General features: G+C 40.7%; 1 protein-coding gene across 5 annotated transcripts in view; it reads left to right on the top strand.

Moving 5' to 3' along the window:
• Window positions 1-6,150, top strand: part of epha8 (eph receptor A8) — a 134,693-nt gene that overhangs the window by 47,273 nt on the left and 81,270 nt on the right. The window lies entirely within an intron of this gene.

Consider the following 6,150-nt stretch of genomic DNA (forward strand, 5'->3'; position numbering starts at 1 on the left):
TTGCCCAGAGGGCTGATGCACTTGTGGGCCGAAGGGTCAATCTAATTACACAGACAGGTTCCATTTAAGAGATTTTTTAACACAACAGGTCTGGCAGTAACTAGGCCTGGGTGTGGCAAATAAAACTGAACTCAGGGTATTTTTGTCTAATATTAAAATTTGTCTGATTTGAAACATTTAGGTGTGACAAATATGCAAAAGCACTTTGTGAAACAGATATCATCAAAGATGAACTGAGACCATAAGCTGACACTGCTGTGGACCTCTGTCGTGGACGCTGCCACTGTAGATACTTTTTTCATACATTCTTTGGAAAAACGATTGTGTAACAAATTCCCGTTTGTTTGAATGTTTTTGCACACAGCTGCGCACACAATCTGGTAAAAATTGCATCTCAGAATAGATAGCAATTAGACCATTTCCCTTACTGATCCCAGACCAGTGCAATTAACACTTCTATTCCAGAAAGGTTATCGCTGTCAAAGAGCCCACAGACACCCACACACACACAGATGCGCAGGAGTTATTAAGTCTGTTATGGTTGTGTGGCCGATAGTATGAGAAGCAGAAAGGTGTGGGGCAGAACCTGATATTTCCACTGAGTTAATATTCAGACCTGTTACTTCACATAGAGCCCAGCATTAAGCCTGGAAATGCCACCAATGAGCTTCCACATACACATACATGCTCCCACACACGCAACCAAAAGCGCATACACACACAGTATTAGCCAGCCGGCAGACTCCACTCACAGTCTCTTTTTGTTTCCCCTCCCTCTGCCATTCTTTGGCCGTCCACAGCTCCATCAAATATACTAATCTGAAATTAGATCTCTCAAGGAAGACACCATTCATCAGCTGTGTCTCCTTTGTCTTTTCTTTTTTTTCATTTCTCTTCTGAAAACTTGTGTCTGCTTAATGCAGGTTGTGGAGTGGGGTAAAATATTATTAGTATAGTCTGGCCATTAAGTGCAGAAGTCTGACAGATAGTGTGTTAGTATTTTACACAGGGCATGGCAATAATCTGTGGATTTTAGTAGACAGTAAAGATGTGCAATCCAGTTTAGTACAGCAAAGCAACATATCGTTCCATTATCCAACTTTTGCAGTAAAAATGGAACAAGCTAAATCAACACCTTGTCTAATTATTGAACACAGTTAATAACTGTCATGCAGACATATATATGACACTTCTGAACAGTCATGGCTCACAGGCACAACTGCCAGAGTGCACAGAGCTGCTCACTATTTCCAGCAGTTGCATCACAGGATCTTCATTAGTTACACAGCTCATACTGCTAATTGTACACATTATATTTGTTGCTGCTGGCTCCCTTCTTAATGCCCAAATGTTCCCTCATTACTAAACAGATTTATGAATCTATAATTTATGAATCTATAATTTATGAATCTATTCTTTTGACCCTGTGAGGATTAGAGAAAATCCAAAATAAATGAAAACGTGTGCACCCGATTCTTGTTTTCTAAAGTGATATAAGATGTATGCTGTACAATCAGTCCCCCGGGGGAAAAAAACAGTTTCAAGAAATGATTAAATCCCCAAATTGTATGTAACCTTCTGACCACAACTGTATGGTGCTGCCAAAAAAAAGCTGATTACAGCGGCTGCCAAAAGGTTGGATGTAAAACACCAACTTGCCTGTAAACACTTTCCAACTACTCTCCAAGTCGTATTAAAATGTGAAAAGTCAACTCTTTCTCTTCACCATCTTACAGCTGCTCCCTTTAGGTGTTACCTTAGCGGGTCATCTGCCTTCACGCACCCTCATCTGTCACACCAGAGGGGGGTGCTTGCATGTCATCTGTCATGACACCCATGACATTTTTCAGAAAAACATCCTTTGTCTTTCTCTTTTCCTGCAACATTCAACATCCTTTGTCCAATAATATCCACAATCTCGTCTCTGCACATGTCCAAACCATCTTGCCTTTGCTTCTCTAACTTTGTCTCCAAACCTGTGCTGTTCCTCTGATGTACTCATTTCTTAACTTGTCCATGCTGTCACAAATCCCCCCTGAAACTTCTCCCTCTCCACCTCTCTGCACTCTCTTCTTCACTTCTCTTGTGCACATTTGAACTCATCAGCCTTTATTAGCTCTGCTCCTTGCTCCTCACTGTTATACCTGTCTCTCTCTCTCTCTCTCTCTCATTCACACACGTTCTGTCTCGCTGCTGCAGACGTTCATTCCTCTCCCTTCCAACTGCAAAAAGTGTGACACAAATTTGAAATGGAGACCAGTGTAAAAGATGAAGCCACAACTTTTACTCTGAAGGCAGATGCTCTGTGTTTATGGTTCACATTGCACCACAGCTTGGTGAGTGAATGGGGAGAGTTTGCAGACATTCATGCAAACTAAGGGGGACTGCAGCAATTTCCTAGTTAATAAAGTTCTGTTAGATTTTCTGCTTTTTAGCTAAATTGTCTGTTTCATATAATGGGGAAAAATCCAGTTCAGCCACCCACCTACATTAAAAATTAATTCAATTCATTGTAACAGCTGCCACATTAATGTCAATCAATGTGTTCGTGATTTGCTATTACTGTTTATTTTGATTATGTTTTTGCAGATTTTACAGGTTTAGTCAAAACTACAAATGGAATATAAGGGTGAACAGGGCATCTGAGGTTATTTCATTGTAACCACATGGATGGAGGTCTATGTAAATAAGCATGGGTGCTTGGAGGAAAATACAAATAAGGACAAAAAGAGGGGACGAACTGATAGGTTACAGTGAGAAACAGAACTTGTGTCATTTTTGCCTCAGTCTTATGTTTATTTTTCATTAAGAAGTCGATCAGTTCAACAACACTTTGTTTGCTTGTGTGGTCTGAAGCCTGGAGCATACTTGGTTGGAAACTTGTATGAGATGTGGAAACTGAGCAGGACGTATTATTCATCAGCACAGCAGACTCCCTGCGACAGTATGTGTGTTTATGCTACAGTCATGAGCACACAATAACCCCTCCTTTCAACTCCTTTCCTCTCTACATATCTGTGAGTCAGCCTTTGATTCTCTCTGTTATCTTTTTCAGCATCCATTCTCTTTCATATCACACATTATGAATAGACTGATATAGATTTCATGGTACAGGACGTCCAACTTCTGTGAGAATAGACCCGCAAGATGTAGACGGCAGCTTAGAAACGACTGCTTTAACAAACGCTTTTATTCTGCTTAACAACAGCTTCTCTGATCTCCCGGCCACTCAGATGGCAGCTTCTTTGGAAACAGTAAATGGATGGAGACAAACAAAAGAAATTGAGATTAAAGAGAGAAAGGGAGTGTAAAGAATTAGATAAATCAAAGAATGTGGATCAGGGAAGAAATAATTGCCGCAGAGTCAGCAGAGGCTGAGCTGTTTGACTGCGTGACCCCATGACATCCTGATTGGAAACACAATTAGCAATAAATAAGGAGAAGTTATCACCAGCCTGGATTTTTTTTATCACTTTGTCTTTGCTCGTTATTTTTCCTAATGAAGAAGTGATAAATCAGTCATGTTATCTGTCCTCTCAGGGCATGTTTTGGAGATCGGTGGACTGAGGTACAGACAGTCGGAGCACTGGTGTGGTTTATCAAGCACTCTGTCTTATCGCTTCTTCTGTTTACTGTTGTATCAAACTGTTTATCAGTGTTGGTATAGTTACTCAAGAAAAGTAATGGATTACACATTACTCATTACTTTTCTCTAAATAATACAACACGTTAATCACCAGAAAAAGTAATTACTTGCACTGGTGGTTACATTTCTTTATTGTTATTCCATTAAATAATATCAAACACATTGTCTCATAGTTACCAGTTAACAATATAAACCTGAGGCTACAGTCCAACATGCAGACAACACAGTTCTTTCTGTCCTGGACGCTGTTTGTATTTAGTTCATTTTTTGGCCATAAAAATGAGATTAATGTCCAAATCTCTACTCATGAAAAACTTTAGACCACTACACCATTTTCCTCCTCCCACACATGTCCTCCCTGCACCTCTATGGATTCCCCCCATTTGCAGATTCATTCCTCAGTTAACTTACACTTTTTCTGATTTGTTGCAGTGCCAACTTATATTCTCTGGATCAAATCGTCACCACCACCGAGCTAATTTATTGAATCGGCTACTCTTTTGGCAAAGCTTTAACCCATTAGATAAAATTCACAGACCTTAAAGTAACGGGCTGTCAACCCATGAATAAAAACATGTTCTACTGCAGTAGCTCAGTTTCATCTCAAAGAACTGTCACTGGGTTTTTTCTTTCTTTCTTCCTTCCTGTCTTCAGCCTCTTACAATTGCAATTATTAATCTTCACCCCTGCAGCCAGGGCTGACCTGGCTTTCATTGAATCATTGGCACCAAGTGTGATTACCACTATGCGACTCAAGTGAATAAAACTCAAGGAAAAAATGTTTTGAATGAGTGAGAATGTGTTTAAAGTTCTATAAAAACATTAAATATTTCAGTGTCTTAACAGGTGAAACTTGTTCAAGGCTTATCTAAAGAGTGACTTATTCAATAAATGGGTTCAGGACACTGAAAATTTGGTTCAGTCTTTCCGCAGATGAGAGAAATAGTTTTTTAAAATCTTTATCACTTGAACAAACCTGAGCAGTTTTGCCTTTTAACCCCAGTTATCGATGTGGAGGATGGTCATGTTTATTTTGATGTGGTTTAAAAAATGTGCTTTAAGAAAATCCAGTCAAACCGTGGCATGGCACTTTAAATATTTCCGGCGTACATTGTCTGGATTTATAAAATAAAGCAAACTATATTGGAGAGGAATTTTGCCACATTTTTCATTTTGATGCATGCTGCAGTCCAGAAGTACTTTGACCTAAAACCTCAGAAAATACGAGTGGCTTTTTACTCTCCGTCTGTCACATTTGCTTCCTCCTGATGAGAGATCTGATGATCTGAAAGGCAGGAAACAGATGTGTGATTTACAGCCAATTAATTTTGTTCTCTGCTGCATTTTGTGTCTCTGATGTACTTCACACTCATTCTCACTCTGTCTGACACACACAATACCACGCGCACCTACACCACACTGTCAGCTGGCCGCTCTGTGAAGCACTGCATTTCTGTTGTTGGGGTGATAGAAAACTCCCTTATCGTGCTCTCAGAAAGATAAACATGCCCTGCTGAATCTTTCACTTCTTCTTTTCCCTGTCTGTTTGCTGAGGAAGAGCTGCAAAGATTTCCATTATTCTCAAAACTAAAGTACAAGCAATCTGGTTCAATCTTGTTCCCTCCCTGCTTGCCGAACCGCTCCCAACCTCCTGACAGTCTGCCGTCAGCTGCTGTGATTTTTCACGCTAGAAGAAAATTACCAGGAGCTAAACTGTAAGATTTCCCAAGAAAAGTGTAACCAAAAAAAAGGTTGAGAGCACAGTGATGGCAAGACAGGAATAATGAGGGAGATAGAGAGGTATACACCCCGCTAATTAGCTGGGGTCTTTACAAGTTCAAGGACAGTTTCAATTTAGCTGATAAAGATGAGAGGATGAGGATGGCAGGGAAGGGTGAGGTTGGTTGAGGCTTTCTACATCTTAATTATCTAGTGTGTGTGTGTGTGTGTGTGGGGGGGGGGGGGGGGGACATGTGTTGAGGAATCTGGGGAAAGGAGGGAGGGCACAGAGTGAGTTCAGGATGAGGAAAGAAGTTGAAGGGCTTCTACGGAAAACCCAGACGTCTTATCCGAGGTTGAGTTCAGCTGGGGGTCGGCCCCAAGCTTCCTGGGGTCAACGATTTCCCTTTCAATTACTTCGCCACTTGCGCAAGGATTCTCAGCCCAGGAGGATCATGGATAACCCGGGGGTTAAACACACACGCATTACTTAATTCAAACATGCATACAAATTGGCTTCACTCAAGCTTGTGATACTCAGGAATGATCAGTCCTGTATATTTCTGTGACATCGTGATGACGATTCAAACGTATCAACTTTGCCTCTGATGTATACCCACAACAGCTCATGGGAAGAGTTTCTATTCTCTTGGTGGAGGAGGAAGTCATTACATTTCAGTACACAGCACCCACCCATCAGTGTTTTGATGCATAGTTGTACATTCATGAGACACCTTTGGGCATTTGTTTGAGTAGTTATTTAGAAGCATTACCTGAGTGAACAT

The sequence above is a fragment of the Pelmatolapia mariae genome, linkage group LG5, assembly GCF_036321145.2.
Source record: "Pelmatolapia mariae isolate MD_Pm_ZW linkage group LG5, Pm_UMD_F_2, whole genome shotgun sequence".
Taxonomy (NCBI): domain Eukaryota; kingdom Metazoa; phylum Chordata; class Actinopteri; order Cichliformes; family Cichlidae; genus Pelmatolapia; species Pelmatolapia mariae.